The sequence below is a fragment of the Dermacentor albipictus genome, unplaced genomic scaffold (assembly GCF_038994185.2).
Source record: "Dermacentor albipictus isolate Rhodes 1998 colony unplaced genomic scaffold, USDA_Dalb.pri_finalv2 scaffold_25, whole genome shotgun sequence".
Classification (NCBI taxonomy): domain Eukaryota; kingdom Metazoa; phylum Arthropoda; class Arachnida; order Ixodida; family Ixodidae; genus Dermacentor; species Dermacentor albipictus.
The window spans coordinates 1141036-1155872 of NW_027225579.1; the positions used below are offsets into that span (position 1 = coordinate 1141036).

At 44.9% G+C, this 14837-nt stretch overlaps 1 long non-coding RNA gene across 1 annotated transcript; it reads left to right on the plus strand.

Moving 5' to 3' along the window:
- The first annotated feature begins 335 nt into the window (after positions 1 to 335).
- LOC135914835 (uncharacterized) lies at positions 336 to 7626 on the plus strand. The gene is made up of 4 exons (XR_010568430.2): positions 336 to 739; positions 1729 to 1833; positions 4519 to 4662; positions 7427 to 7626. It is a non-coding gene; the product is annotated as an uncharacterized lncRNA (long non-coding RNA).
- The last annotated feature ends 7211 nt before the right edge of the window (positions 7627 to 14837 follow it).

Sequence of the window (14837 nt, forward strand, 5' to 3'; positions counted from 1 at the left end):
AACTACAGAATTTTCGACTACAGGGCGTCACACTACAGAGCACAGAACGACAGTCACAACGTCCCAAAATACGACAGACTGAAAATTTGCTGTTGTGTTTTTTCAAGTGGGTGAGACGTCTATACGGCGTATACGCAGATTGCTGTCCTCTCTATTAAAAGCAACGTTGCTGAAACACGTCGTACAAGACGCTGTACGACTCGCATAACATCGAAATACAACGCCGTCACCATCCATGAGATCACGGAAAGCACGGTCGCTTTCGGTGGCGGCCTACAGATGGCAGCACAGGGAGCGCCGGTAAAGTTACAGGTGATATTATTTTGCCGTCCTCAGTTGTCGCCACATGTGAATGCTTGCTGCATTGACGCCGTCCGATGTAGTTGTTTAATCGTGTGTACGCTGTGCCGAGAGAAATTGTGGTGCATTTTGTATGCATTTAGAATCACAAAACCCCTGGGACCGCGTAATGTAGCCCGCAGTATCCTTCGTGTGGTGCGCCGATGTCGAAGATATGACCCTTCGCGCTTCCTTTGTTCCGGGCTCATGAACAGGATCTCCTCCTCTGGCACTGTCGCATCGTATCGCGCTGTACGGAAGAATTTGGTGAAAGTTGTGCTCTTACGTCCTGTAGTTGATCCGCAATTCAACAGTGTGTGCGCCGGAAGGACCGTTGGTGCAGTCGATGCCACGGCACCTGCGACACTAAAAGGAGCGTTTTCCTAGTACGCCTAGAAAGGTAAGTCCGGCGCTTGCGCGCATTCTTCCTGTCTATGGTTCGTGAAGTGTGCGTTGTTGTACGTATCGCAAGATCCGTACAACAACCGGATCCGGATTTGTAAAGCAGCAAGAATTATAAATGTGCTTTTCAAATGGTTGTTCTTCATGTCGCAGTGCACGTTTAGCAAAAAGTTCCATAGAAATTGCCCTAAAACGTGTTCATGTTACCAACAGCTCTATCTGTGGTTTATTTACTTTCACCTATGAAGCACGCTAGCGCGGGTGGTTCTTTGATCTAAATGGGCACAAAAATTCAAGCAAAGAAAGTTACTGTTTGTGTACATAATTTTTCATTAAGAAATGTATAGGCATTTCTAGAAGTAGTACGTCGATGTGTCGTCGTCACAGCTAACAGCTGCGCGAGATGGCACCCGATTTCTTCGTCGACGCATGGCCAGATTTTGAGCTTGTATGGAAATTCTTCTGTTTATAGAGTGTCGTCAGATGACATGTATTAGTGTCCTGTGTGTTTTCGTGTACTTGTAAAGGATTCCGATCTAGCAGAGAAGCCGAAATTACATAAGCAATGTTTCTTTTTAATCGAAAAATCTTTCTCTTTTCTGTATTGTCCCTCCAGAAATGAGGTGGTCTGTTGTAATTTTAAGCGCATCGTCCTTTGGGAGTAGTGCTTTGTTGCGCCGCATAGACAAGTTAGGTTATGGAACGCGTTTCATGTCCTAAGGAATTTTTTGATAGTACAATTCACATTTCACGTTATACAGCTGTACGTTTGTGTGAACCTTTTCATAGTAGATTCATGTTCTCTACAGTTCGATTTACGTGTTATTTAACCGCCTGTGATGTTACAATCAGATATTTGCGCAACCAGTTGCAGCTTCATGTAACTGGTTGTATGAGACTTTTTTCAAAATATGACGTGATCTTTTTATATCACAAGTTTGTAGTTTCAGCAGGGATTACAATAAATAAGTATTTATTATTGTTTAGGGATGGCAAGATTTTGTGAACCAGAGGCACCTCCACATATGCACCTGCGGCACTTCTGCAGCCTCAACAGCACGGAAAAGTACCTGATGTACATGCTGTGACAAGGTGTGTGCAAAGTAGTTGCTGCCACTTACACGAGCTGCAGATTTTGTTGGTATCATCCATGTTTGGAAACTCTCCTGAATTTTTCGTGGGTTTACAAATGTGGGCTCATTTTGCAATTTTATGAATGTCATTTTAGAAAGACAATGAAGTTGTGTTGGTTAAGATGTTTTAAAGCTGTTGAGAGATTGACGGCATGACATTGTTAAAATGCATGTAAAAAATTAATTGTAATGGTACTTGTACTGCTTTATTATTAGCGATGCAATATCTCTAACGAGAACATCAGAGGGGCACTTGCTTTTAGGAAGTTTAGTCAGATAAATTCCTGAAGCAGCGTAAAGCTCTGTAATCTAAAAAAAAATGTTGTCAGTTACTGGTTTCAAGTTCGCTGCTGCTTTTCGTGCTGCACGACAAGTTAAATAATGGTTGATAATGTGTGTGTGACGTAATAGTTCTGCGCAAACACACGAGGTGGAGAGAAGTAATTAATAAAGGGAAAGTCAGACATCCACCCGCTCGTACCATTTGCTACAAAGGAAACCTGTATGTGTTCCTCAAAAGGAAAGCCGCACAGTTGAAGAAAAATTTGTCCTGGTCCGGGACTTGAACCCGGGACTACTGCCTTTCCGAGGCAGCCACTCTACCATCTGAGAATACCAGCTGGCTAGCACATGGCAGGGCGAAGTCGAATTACTTGACAACGCGAAGCAAAAGCAAGGGTTTGACGTAATATTTTTTCTCCTTTATTAATTACTTCTCTACACCTTGCGCGTTTCCGCAGAACTATTACGTCAGACCCTTGCCTTTGCTTCATGTTGTCGACAAATTCGACTTGGCCCGGCCATCTGCTAGCCGCCTGGTTATCTTAGATGGTAAAGCGGCTGTCCTGGAAAGGCGGTGGTCCCGGGTTTGAGTCCCAGACCTGGACGGTTTCTTTTTTTCAACTGTGAGGCTTTCCTTTCGAGGAATCCGTACGGGTTTCTTTTGTAGCAATTGCTACGAGCGGGTAGATGTGCGATTTTCCCTTTATTAATAATGTGTGTGTGTATGCAACAATGGGGGTGCTGAGAGCAAGCTTTAAAATAATGTGGGCTATGTCCCCAACAAAGAATTTAGTGTCTGCAGCATTTTTACAAAATATTATGTTCACAGGTTGGCAGGTATGACATAATGTACAACAATAATGTACAACACTTTTGCTGTAGATGCATTTTCATAACGTCCATTTTCTGTCTACTTGAATCGTATATTTAGAATTTGGCCCACCTTCAGTTTGATCAAGTTACATAGGTAGCCCCCTCTGAGTTAAATATAATTAGGAGCTATTGTAGATATGCATGATATACCTACTCACTGTATTGTGACAGATATTTTTAGGGACTGTGTTGTGAGGCATGCATATCATTTAACCTGTATGTCTTGCTGCAGGTTGCCCGACAAAGGCATAAATGCTTTGCTCACCTTTATTATTATGCTTTCATGTAGACTTCTAACATGTGTGCCCACATAGACTCCATGTTCTTATTTACATTTTTCTAAGTATTCACTGTTATGCATTACATTATTGTGTTACATTACTGTGCTTTACATGATTTTCTTTGTTTTATTTTGGAGGGGGTGTATTTATTTCTATAATAGTACAGAGAATAGGAGTTCAAAACAAAAAGCCACGAAAGGTGGCTTAAAAGTGTATGAAGCTTGGAATTCTACATTCCATCCCCTAAAGCGCTACCAGTAGTAAAACATTCCTAATTGTCTTTTTTAGAAGCTAGCTGCCAGATACATAGTCCCATTATGAGAGTATGTTATTTTTTCTTCTTTGGTCTGACTTGTTTTGTTGAATGTTCTCCTTGTTAGTTCAGAATTTGTTTTCTTGCTACCTCATGCAATACTCCAACTGGAGCCTATGAGCTTTGTGTATAATAAATAAGTAAATTCCTAAAGCATGCAACAAACCATGCAGCATAGCATTTAAATGTTGCCAGTTTATAATGCTTCTTGAGTGCAGCGCATCATGGAGCTTGAGGCTGATCTCTTCAGGATGTAAAACAAATTGCAGGTTATGAAAATGTGGTCCTACAAACTGCTGGTTACGCATGTCAGTCAGCCTGTTGCAGTGGTCACAAGTGAGAATGTAACCAGAAGCTGGACGTGCTCGGCCATTTTGCATATGGCACAGGATAAAGCTTCACCTCTGCCATTGCTTCTCTTATAATAATGGCCTCCGAGTATACATGCCGAGTTATGCTTCTGGGGACACCTATTAGTTAACCTTATCAGGTAATACCATTAGCCTTATGGGTGCTATAATGTTGCAGTGCCTGCAGGATGGCCAGCATTACAACACATTAAAATTATTGTACAAGTCATGCAATGGTATCGGGATTGGCCCACCAAGTGACAACCTTTAATTACACTATACCTGGGATCAGCTTACTCAGTCAGGGAGACATCCATGGATAAGGGGAGGGGTATGGCAAATAGAGGGCGTTCGATTAATCTTTCTCACATAGATAGCTGATACATATAATCTTTCTTAAATTGGATGCTTTGTTGCTCAAAGTGAAGTTACTTATGGGCATAATGTCAGCATTTCGATCCTATTTATGCTTAACGAAAGTTGCTTTGTTCAGTGTCACTTTTTATATTGTTTCGCTTGTGATTCTAAGCTCAAATGTTTTATAGCTGCTGTAGGTATGGCTGGACCTGGAGAAGAAGTGTAAGCAGACCATGCTATGTTGCTGATCTGCGCTGATCTCCACATCCAAGTTGGTCCCGCGACAGTTGGGCACCTTGTGCCTTGCTTCATTGACAAGGTGATATAATATGGTGAGCTTGTACTTCAATATCGGTATTGAAAATTATGTTAAGGAAAAAAGACAAGGATTGGTCTTTATGATAGATACACTCATGTTCTTTCTTTAAGGTGTTCTGTTGACACTGTTCTGCATGGACAAATTTTTAGAGAATTATAACAGTCCTTTATTGCAAAGTGCCATGGCGCTAGTTTATGCGTTCAACTAGCACTCTTTCACCAAAAAAAGCCTTATTTAGCGCACAATTCACAAGAAAAGAAAGGAGGCAACAGGACAGAGTGCTACTAACAGTTCAGTATTATTGCTCGCACAGTGATATTGTGCAAAAGGTGAAAGGGGGAGAATAGATCTGAATACATGCTGTTCGCACAGAAACGAAAAGGACGCATCACATGGTGAGCGTGACACTTGTTTTACAATGATAAGAAGCAGTCTCACTGTCTAGTAATTCTCTGCATGAGGAGCTAGCGCTAGGTTCCTCGTCATACATATAAGAAAAGCCTCAGATATCTCTCCAGCGCTTTTGTCTTTATATTTTGTCACGATCAAGCAGCTTTCAAACATAGGTGCATGTGCGCCGAGAGCAGTGCACTACCACTGCTAACTGACCCATGCATCAAGTTTGCTTGGTCACGCTGCCAGTCATTTATACATTGGCCGGTTTATCCGATGTAGCCTCTACTGCACGAAATGGTATGTGACAGACACTGCACCTATGTACTGTACGTGCTTTGTTACATGATTTTTTTCTCAGAGATAGTGATGCAGGCCTTTTCATTATTTACATGCCTACACAACAAACCAAGCCAGCATGAGGCAACTGTTCTCGGCACGAAACAAACTTGATTCGTTAGTTTTCGTTCATTGGTACGATCACACTAAGGCAGACAAGCTTGTAGGCTCTGCTTCTGCAATTTGTACAGCACACTGACAGCACTGGTGTGGGCCTCATCTGTGGGCTGACTGATGGCACCTTCTACAGCGCAGACCACTTGTGTTGGGCGAGGCACCAATGTTGACGTTTGTTCCCTTGTGCAAAACAGCAGTCCTAGGTTTTGAGTAGTTGTAGGAAGACAAGGTAAACACAACTTCCATGGCTTGAGTGGGCTCATTTCTCTTGGGGCATCTAGCTTTTTTTCTTGCAACTGTGCAGAGGTGCTTCCCTAGAGTCGGTGTGAAAATGGCATAGAGCTGTGCATTCGGGAACTCCTGAACAATGATCTGCTGTAGTTAGGGCTTTGCGAAAATGCACTGTCTACCAATTGGTAGAAGGTGCATTATTCAGCCACTGATTTCCTGTTGGCATGCTTGCACTCGTGCTGTCAGTAATTTCTTGGCTTGCCGAATTATCTTGAGGCCCCACGCTGAAGTTGCTACCGATGTCTTCATGTGCAGACTTTTCAGGATGAGGTTTTTTGCTTTGCAAATGTTGTTGAAAGGTAGGTGGTGCTTACAGGTAGCTATTCTAGATATTAGTGGAATGAATTGACCCATCTTGCTTCATCAAACATCGTCACGCCGACATCAGTTGCACAAACAAAAAACCTGGCCTACTCGCAGCGTCGTGCACGAAGAAACAAACAAATCAGCTGCTGGATTGTCTTGACATGGCATACTAAGCTGAGACCGGAACTGCTGTAGCTACAAACCAGGCAGAGACGATGATGATGAGCAGGGATTTGCAGTAGCGCCACTTCGTGGGGCAGCAAGGAGGCTCCGTTGAAAACAAAAATGTCGTTCAGCAAGTAGAACGATGCAACGGTCAGAGTCGGTGCATGGTGCTCTCGATCAAGTTGGCTCAAGGAGTGTCCGAAAAATCAAACGAGAGGTTGCAAGGCGTCCGAACTTTCGGAAGTTGTTATACATTATGGTCCATGGGGAGAATGGCGGTGCCGTGAAGCAGACCGAGTAATCAAGTCCGAATTTTCGGAGTCCGGAAAATCAGTCGGCGACTGTACCTATACCTATGTGTCTATGTATACCTAGGTGCAACAGTGTTTGCTATGATCTGTGCAAGAATTGCTGTTGCCCGTAGATGCCCAACATGTCGGGTGTCAAGTTGTAAAATACCTTGCAAAAGTGATCTACGGAAAAATACCGCTTCTGCTATATTTCGCTTTTGCAAGAAATTTTGCGGCTGCTGGCACCTACCTTAAAAGGCTTTATATGGTCTTCGCATGGCCAGGGCCTTCTACTTTTGTGAGTTTGCTTATCTCGAAATTTACCCCGGTTTTTATAACTTCAAGTTGGCGGGATCCCTAGTCTCCTTTAACGTGTACCCAATAGACCTTACATAGGGGTTTTGGCATTTCCCTGCCATCTAAATGCAGCCATTGTGGCCGGGATTGAACCCCATGCCGTCTGCCTGAGCAGCGCAATGTCAAAGCCAGTACACTACGGTATTTTGCTGGCAGAAGGGTTTAGTTTCTGAATAATTTATTATCTCAACCTGTCGGTGTTGTTTTTAAAGGTATTTCATGTTTGTATTCTGTTGCTTCAATACTAGTAATTATTGCTAATCAAACGATGTGTCCATCTTTTTCCTATAACGCTTGCTTCAATCGCCTGCTAATTATGACAGCTTATTCTCCCACAGTAATTCATGTTCCCTTGAAACATAGGCATTGCATGAAACCACATATTTTTCAATAAGATTTATTCATTATCTCCTATGACCGGAATGCTGAACCTTTCTTATCTGTGGAAACATAGGCGAATTTGCCTATGTGCCAACCTGTTGCATGAGTCAAGATAAATTATTGGCTTTACTTTTTCAGGTGCCCTGCTCGCTCTCACCCAAGCAACCCACTCCAGCGGTCTTCTCTCGGCAGACTGGATGCATCGAAATACCGTTAGAAGGTCCAATAAACAGTGCTTGGGACATTTATGACATGCTTTTTTTTTAAGCCGGATGACTTCAGGCTTAATGAAAGCTCAAGTTGGTGTACAGAAATACCTACGTAAAGTATACTTGTCTTTTTCACTTACAAGTACATGCCAATACTTTGCCTGACATTTTTCACCCCAAAATTACGCTTTACTGTGGATTTGTGAACAAACCATTACAAAGAAAAGCACTGCATTAAAACGAGTACAAGTAATCGAACAAATACTTAATCTGCAAGAATTACATTTGCATACTTGTAGTAAATATGAAAATGAGGTACAGTCTTCTTCAGGGTGCATTTTCTTGTAGGTCATACATAAAGAACGTACTCGTGGGTCGTACAAAACTTGTTCATGATGTATCACATCAGTGTTGGTAGTGCTAATCAATTTATGCCGAAAATTGTGTTCATCTTCGTATCAAGCAATGTGCCAGGCAAACCTACATGTGAAAGTGGCATTCTTGTTGCAAACATAATGCAGATCTACTTCTCTTCAATGCTGATCGCAAATACACAAATGTACAAAATAGGTTTAAGAGTAAATTATATTAAGCAACATCAATCCATTCTGAAAGGACCAGGTATGATTGCAGCAAAATATAGGTCTGAACAGGGGCAAACAGGTCTGGGTTAGATAGGACGGGTTTAAACGGGTCAGGATTAAACAGGATTTAAACGGGTCAGGATCAAACAGGATTTAAACGGGTCAGGTTTAAACAGGATTTAAACGGGTCAGGTTTAAACAGGAATAAACAGGATTTAAACAGGTCAGGACTGAACAGGATCAAACGGGGTCCCGTTCCATAACCCTATTTGATGAAACCCGTTTGAAAACAAATAGGATTTTCTAGTAGGGATGTTTGTTTTTCCAAACAACATGGTGTCCATTTCGCTATTTCGTCAATGCGGCGAGACATACCTTCAGCACTAATGAACAGTTTAATAAAGTAAGCGCTGAGAAATTACAGGGAAGATTAGAGAAGGACTGTTGCAGCACCTAGGTTTTTTTTAGGTATGCGAGGTGGTGCAATTCCAACCGACAGGCACTGTATCCATCGATGCTTTTAGGCGTGCCGCAAGCCTCAGTGTGCAGCATAGACGCTAATTTCTTTCATCAGCTGATCCTTCCAAAGACCACCTCCTGCAGCAGAATTCCAAATAAAGATTATATGCACTGGGCGTTCGTGCGCTAATTATGTTCACTGCACTTAAGCCAATGAAACGGAAAGACATTGCGCAAATATAAGAAAAATGGCGCCGTTGCGTGAACTTAAAAGAGGAGTCACGAAACGTGCATCACATGCTACCGCAAAGCAAATTGCAAAAGGTAAGGCGAAAATACACTAATGCTGGAAATTAACTGCTGACAAGTGAATTTCCCGAAGAATAAAACATTGCGTAGCGTATATGTGAAGTGAGGCAGCACTGAAAATGCAGGGATCAGTGCTGGTTCAGTGATCATATTTGCTTCGATTTGAACAAACCGACCAACAACCCCGGCTTGTAAAGGAAAGAACACAAAAACAAGAACGCTGGTTGTCTTCACCCTGCCGGTGCTAAGAGCTCAACAATATGCATGCCCTACTGAAAGATTTCTCACTCAGTAATGGAATTACCATTGGCCCCAGGCGCCAAGCAGTATCTTCTGCATTTGTTTAAAAAGCGGAACCGATAATAGATAACATAATCTCTCGCAAGCTTCAATTCGCAAATAAACAAGTTTCACGCAGGCTTATTTATGCTCCTTCGAATAATATCATTCAGGTGTTAATTGCTGCAGTATGAGCAATTTAACTGGAGCCAATCATGCTTGGACATATCGGAAATGTTTTATCGACAGCACGGCAGCAACTTCATCAAAACCACATCAATGTAATGTATTGAATACAAAAATAACTCACTCACCCATATTTTTCTTGTTTTCGGTAATATTTCGCGAAGCCTTCAGAAAGCTTTCAGATGCACTCGGTCTTGAAGCTAAACAAAGCTACCCATCGTGCCTTCCACCCGCTGACTCCTTCGTAGTCAACCAGCTCGGTCACAACACACACACCGGCACTATCGCGCATAATAACCACGATTACCAAGCGCACCGTCAACCACAGATTAAGCACATCGAAAGAAAGACCAGAAGACAAATGCGGGCGCCAATTTTGCTGCTGTTTCTGAGCCATGCAACATGCTCTCAGCTGTTGGGGTGTGATTGTTGCCAGACCTCAAACACCACTCCCGCTTTATCTTTGAGTCGAATACTCACAGTGGCAGCGTTGCCAAGCTAATGTGCGTTTTTCCATGCTGTTGTTTGATAGGATGACAAGGGAAACGCATACCTGTCTTAAATATGGAAACTTTTGCTAAGTATATTTAAGAATAGTCTCGATATCAGAAGTTTCTATCAGTCGGTGCACTTCACTAGAGTCGAGGACGCAATTTCAAGACGTTTTTAAGCGGAAGAAACGTGCGGTAGTGTTCATGAAGCGCAATGACGCCTTGAGCTAAAGAAGTCGCGTCGCCTCGACTTGGCTGAGTCGAGAAGGAGCGTTCAGTGAAGTCGTATTTAAGTGTACGGGGCTTTATCTCGCGCGCCAATGTGTAGGAAAGCGGGGAGGCAGTGAGTCTCTTCGATTTTCCACATCTGGCTACCCGGGGGCTCCCAGAGCTAACGACCACCTCAACACCGCAAGTTGGGCAGCTGGTTGGGATTCATGATAAAGTTCATTACAGCGCAACACACGACGCCATGTCGAGCGCCGTGCCGTCGTTTTATACTTTCTTTTGTCCTCGTCCTGTGTTGCGCTGTAACGAACTTTACTATGAATGCCAGTGACAGCGCCTTCATTTTTCTCGGGTGGCTCCGCCCACCGCGCCACACAATTTCGCCGGGCGTTCGTTTCACTCAGGCTAGACAGTTCCGGCTACCCGCCGGTTGCCAGAACAGGCGAGGACGATTTTGGTCTGCCTGCTCTCTGGAAGTTCTCTGGCTGCCAGAGAAAAAGAGACGATTAGCGCTGGCCGCCATATTTGTGGGGACTTGATCGATTGCAACGTGGGCGCTCAAAGGCATTACCTCGCACAGCCAACTGGGTACAGTCACATTCGTATTTTCCTTACTTCTATAGTTATCTCCTTTGATTCTGACGGACCGTTCTGCATTGCGAGGTAGCGAGATACGAGCGACGGTGGACTATTTGCAGCTTTTGTGCATGCGTGCGTCTCGCGAAGGTTTCTTCCAGGCTGTCAATAACGTGCCGCGCTCTCATGCGTGCATGTCATTTGCATCGCGCTCCGCGCAAGTTGCCAACGCTCATTCACAGACATTGCAGCGCATCTTTCCGTTCATGTCTATCTGCTGGGGTTGCTTGTCGCATATCGCATATATATATATATATATATATATATATATATATATATATATATATATATATATATATATATATACGACGTAGTAGGATCGACGAGTATGCGTAGCAGCACCGCCAAGAAGCGCACTTTATCAGTCGTCCAAGGGAACAACAACACCGTCTGCTTCGTTTGCCCCGCTTCACCTAAAAATTCGCGCTACTTCGTCATCCCCACTGGCACATACCCGCTGAATTATGGTTCTGCCAAATATAGTTGTGTCATTTGCTCCCCCTTTAGAAAAGATCATCGTCCCGATGATAGAGGCTTGGAAAGCAGCGGTAAAGAACTGCGCAGTCTTGGCAGTCCTCATAGTACGGCTTCATACGCAGCACGTGAACTACCTCGGGTAAATGCCGTCGGCCCTTTGAACAGTGCGAGTTGTCTGGAACGACTTCGTAGTTGACGTCACTGATGCGTCGGAGAAATATGTAGTGCCTGAAGTATTTGCGTAGGAGCTTTTCAGAGAGCCCACGCTGTCGAATAGGTGTCCAGACCCACACTTTGTCCCCGATCTTGTATGTTACGGCTTTGTGCCGAAGATTGTAGCGTCTGGTGTCACAGTCCTGTTGTTCGTGGATTCGCAGACGCGCAAGCTGCCTAGCTGCCTCTGCTCGGTGCGTTATCTCTTCAGCACCCGTCTGGTTTTCGTCAAAGTCATGAGGGAGCATTGCATCTAATGTTGTTGTAACCTCACGGCCGTATACGAGACTGAAGGGCGTCTTGCGAGTTTCTCTTGACGAGCCGTATTGTACGCGATGGTGACATAAGGTAAAACCTCGTCCCAGTTGCTATGCTCTACATCTACGTACATGCTTATCATAATACCCAACGTCCTATTGAGTCGTTCTGTCAGTCCATTCGTTTGAGGGTGACGCTGTTGTCTTCCGGTGGGCGGTACCACTTAGACGTAGAACGATGTCTAAAAACTGGGCCATGAACGCAGTACCTCTGTCCGTGACGACTACTGCGGGAGCGCCATGCCTTAAAACGATGGATTCCAGAAAAAATCGGGCCGCTTCATCTGCATATGACTCGTGCAGTATGACTTGCAAACGCCTTGTTCGTGGTCGAACGGGCTGCAGGGCTGCTTGGTGGCTCTGACATGCGAAACAGCGGTCTAATAAATACCACTCATTGCAGCTGTGTTTAGGTCCGGAAGTTACCCAGTCTCTGTGCAGCCATACAGTCTTGGAGCCCCTTCAACCACCGGCACCGGTGCGGCCAGTCATATTACAAGTGGCTGTACATTAGCTTATTGCTTTCTTCATCGCAACCAATACTGTTTTCCATCCCAAAATTCTTGATGGTCAGAGGCACCGTTAATTTTTCATGTGCCAGTCGCACTCCCAGCTCCTTAGGGCTAGAAGGGAAGTAGCATCAGCCGAAACAATCTTTCTGAAATCGAAGCCCATGCAGATTGGCATCAAATTTTGTGCGTGTGAGGCATACCGGACATCCTGCTTGTTTTGGCTTGTCAAGTAATGACAATACGCCAACTAATCAATTTCGCGCAGTGGGCAATGTGATCGCTCTGTACAGGCATCACCAAGCGATTGTTTACGGGGATACAATCCCTTACGCATGATTCCGCATCCTGGCATCGCACACGTCGGAGGCCGTCTGTTGCGCTGTGCAAAGTGAGGTTGGCGGAATGCGCGTCCTCTTCCGAGTTGCGTGAAGTTTCGTAAATGTGTCGGTATCTCTGAATGCAACCATATATTTTGAAGCCGGCAGAGCAGAAATGCTCCAACTAATCCCAGTGCGAGCCGGCCTCGCTGGGCGCCGCCATGCTGGTGGCACGTTTACATCTCTTTCGCGGCCAGCTGTCCCGGCGTTCAATTTGCAAACTTCAGGCAGCTTCAGGTTGCCTTTTGATCCCAGCCTACAAGACTTCTTATCAGGACCAGAACTAGCTGGGTGCTGTTGCAACGTCTGTTTTTCGAAGCCTGACCGGCTTTACTATTACGTAGCGTGACGTTGTCGGCAGGCCACAGGCGTCCGGCAGACCATGGCGATCACGCAAGGATGAGATGATTTCTGGTGTGAAACGTGCACTGTTTATTATATGGTTTGTGAAGGATACGAACAAGAGAATTAATGTGTTGAAAAAGTACATTGCGGGGCCCCTTAAATAGGCCCATTAAAATTGTTGGCGGGATATTGGTCACGTCAACGCCACGTGACAGGCACTGAGTATTGTTGTGGATTGGCGGCTGATCCCTTTTCCCAGGTGACGTTCGCACGTGCTTCGCACCGCTGGCGGCAACACGCTGGTTGGGGATCGTAGGCGGCTGGTCCATTCCCTTTCGACTGGCGTACTTTCTATAGTGGACGCCGGCCCTCTTAAGGAACTTTAAGTTCTGTTCGGCCACACCTTATTTCGCGCCTGGCCTTAGGTTACTCAGGGTGGAATCTTTTTCGTGTTCAGAAATCAATGTGGGAGGGCTTACATTCAATAACTTTCTTCTGCATTCTGCCTTGCGAGATATTTCAGGCTCCGGTGCTTTCCTGACCTCTTAATTAGCAAGTGTACCTTCCACAATATCCCCTATAGGGTTGTCCTGTTTGGTGCTGGTTGACCAATCCTCCGTCAAACCTGTTTCCTCTAGCACTTGACATTCCTACCCTGCCTTGGCTGAGAGCTCCCTTGCCATGGAACGAGTTATGGCTTGTACTATTCCTTCACTAAACGCGATTCCCCTGCGTCGCAGCAAATCCTTAGATTTGTTTGAGAACAAATACGGTTACTGTGGCGAGAGATGTGCCCACACGGCGGCTTCAGTGTCCAGTACACCAAAATTGCCTTAGATACGGATCTTTGCCATTGGGAGATAAACACTAGAGGCCTCTACGGCTTGCCTTATCCAAGCACATTCTCGAGTGAACTGGCCTTCCTCCACGTACGATGGGTGCACCACGTCCATTGTGGCTGCCGGGTCGCGAAGCACCCGACATGGTTTGCCGTTTACCACGAAGTCTCGAATGGACGGTTCTAGCAAGTTCATATTTTTCTCGTTACTAGTTAGTGACATACACTAGTTGGGGATTTTCGCACCCCACGGAGATATGCCCCTTTGCTGACAGTTGTAGCCAACTACTGGTTTCTTTGCCTCGAAAGCTTTTTTCTTTTGCCTTTATGCCCTCTGTTCGGGTGCCTCCTCCTTTCCCTTGCTGTTATCGTCCCTAATTTTCACCGAATTTGACCATTCCATGGATTTATAGTGACTCGACTTTCACCATCGCTCTGGCTTGCCGGGTCTGTATTTACTCATCTCCTTCTTAGGAACTTTGTCGCCATCGAACGCACAGCGAGTTACGTACTCTTCCGTGAGATCGGTTGCTCTCGTGATAGTGTCCGCGCCTGGCCTATACTGAACCCCATATTTCATGTTTTCTGGCAGCCGACGGTAGAACTGTTCTAATGCAACGCACTGTACTGTATTTTCGGCGTCGCCGAGTGACCCTCTTCCCTGAGCCATTCTTTCAGGTTTACCTACAAGTTGTATGCGAAATCCAAGTATGACTCCTTTTTGGTCTTCTCGACCTCCCTGAATTTTCGGCTTAAGGCTTCCGCTGATAATATATACTTTTTAAGCAGATTCGCTTTGACTTTACCGAAATCCTCTGCTTTTTCTTTCCCCATGCGGGCAATGGTATCAGCTACATCGCGTGGCACCAATGTATGCAAGCGTTGCGGCCACGTGTTGCTCCCGAATTTCGCCTTCTCAGACGTCCGCTCAAACTGTCATATCCAGCTTTTCTGGACACGTACCAACTAGCGCCCCAAGCGGCCCCGGCACGAAGCTAGCGCGTTTTCAATGGAACGAGCGGGTTTTTCGCGAATAACAAAAGCTGCAGGTCGATTATTGAAAAACGCAGGCGACAGACGTGTTCTGGA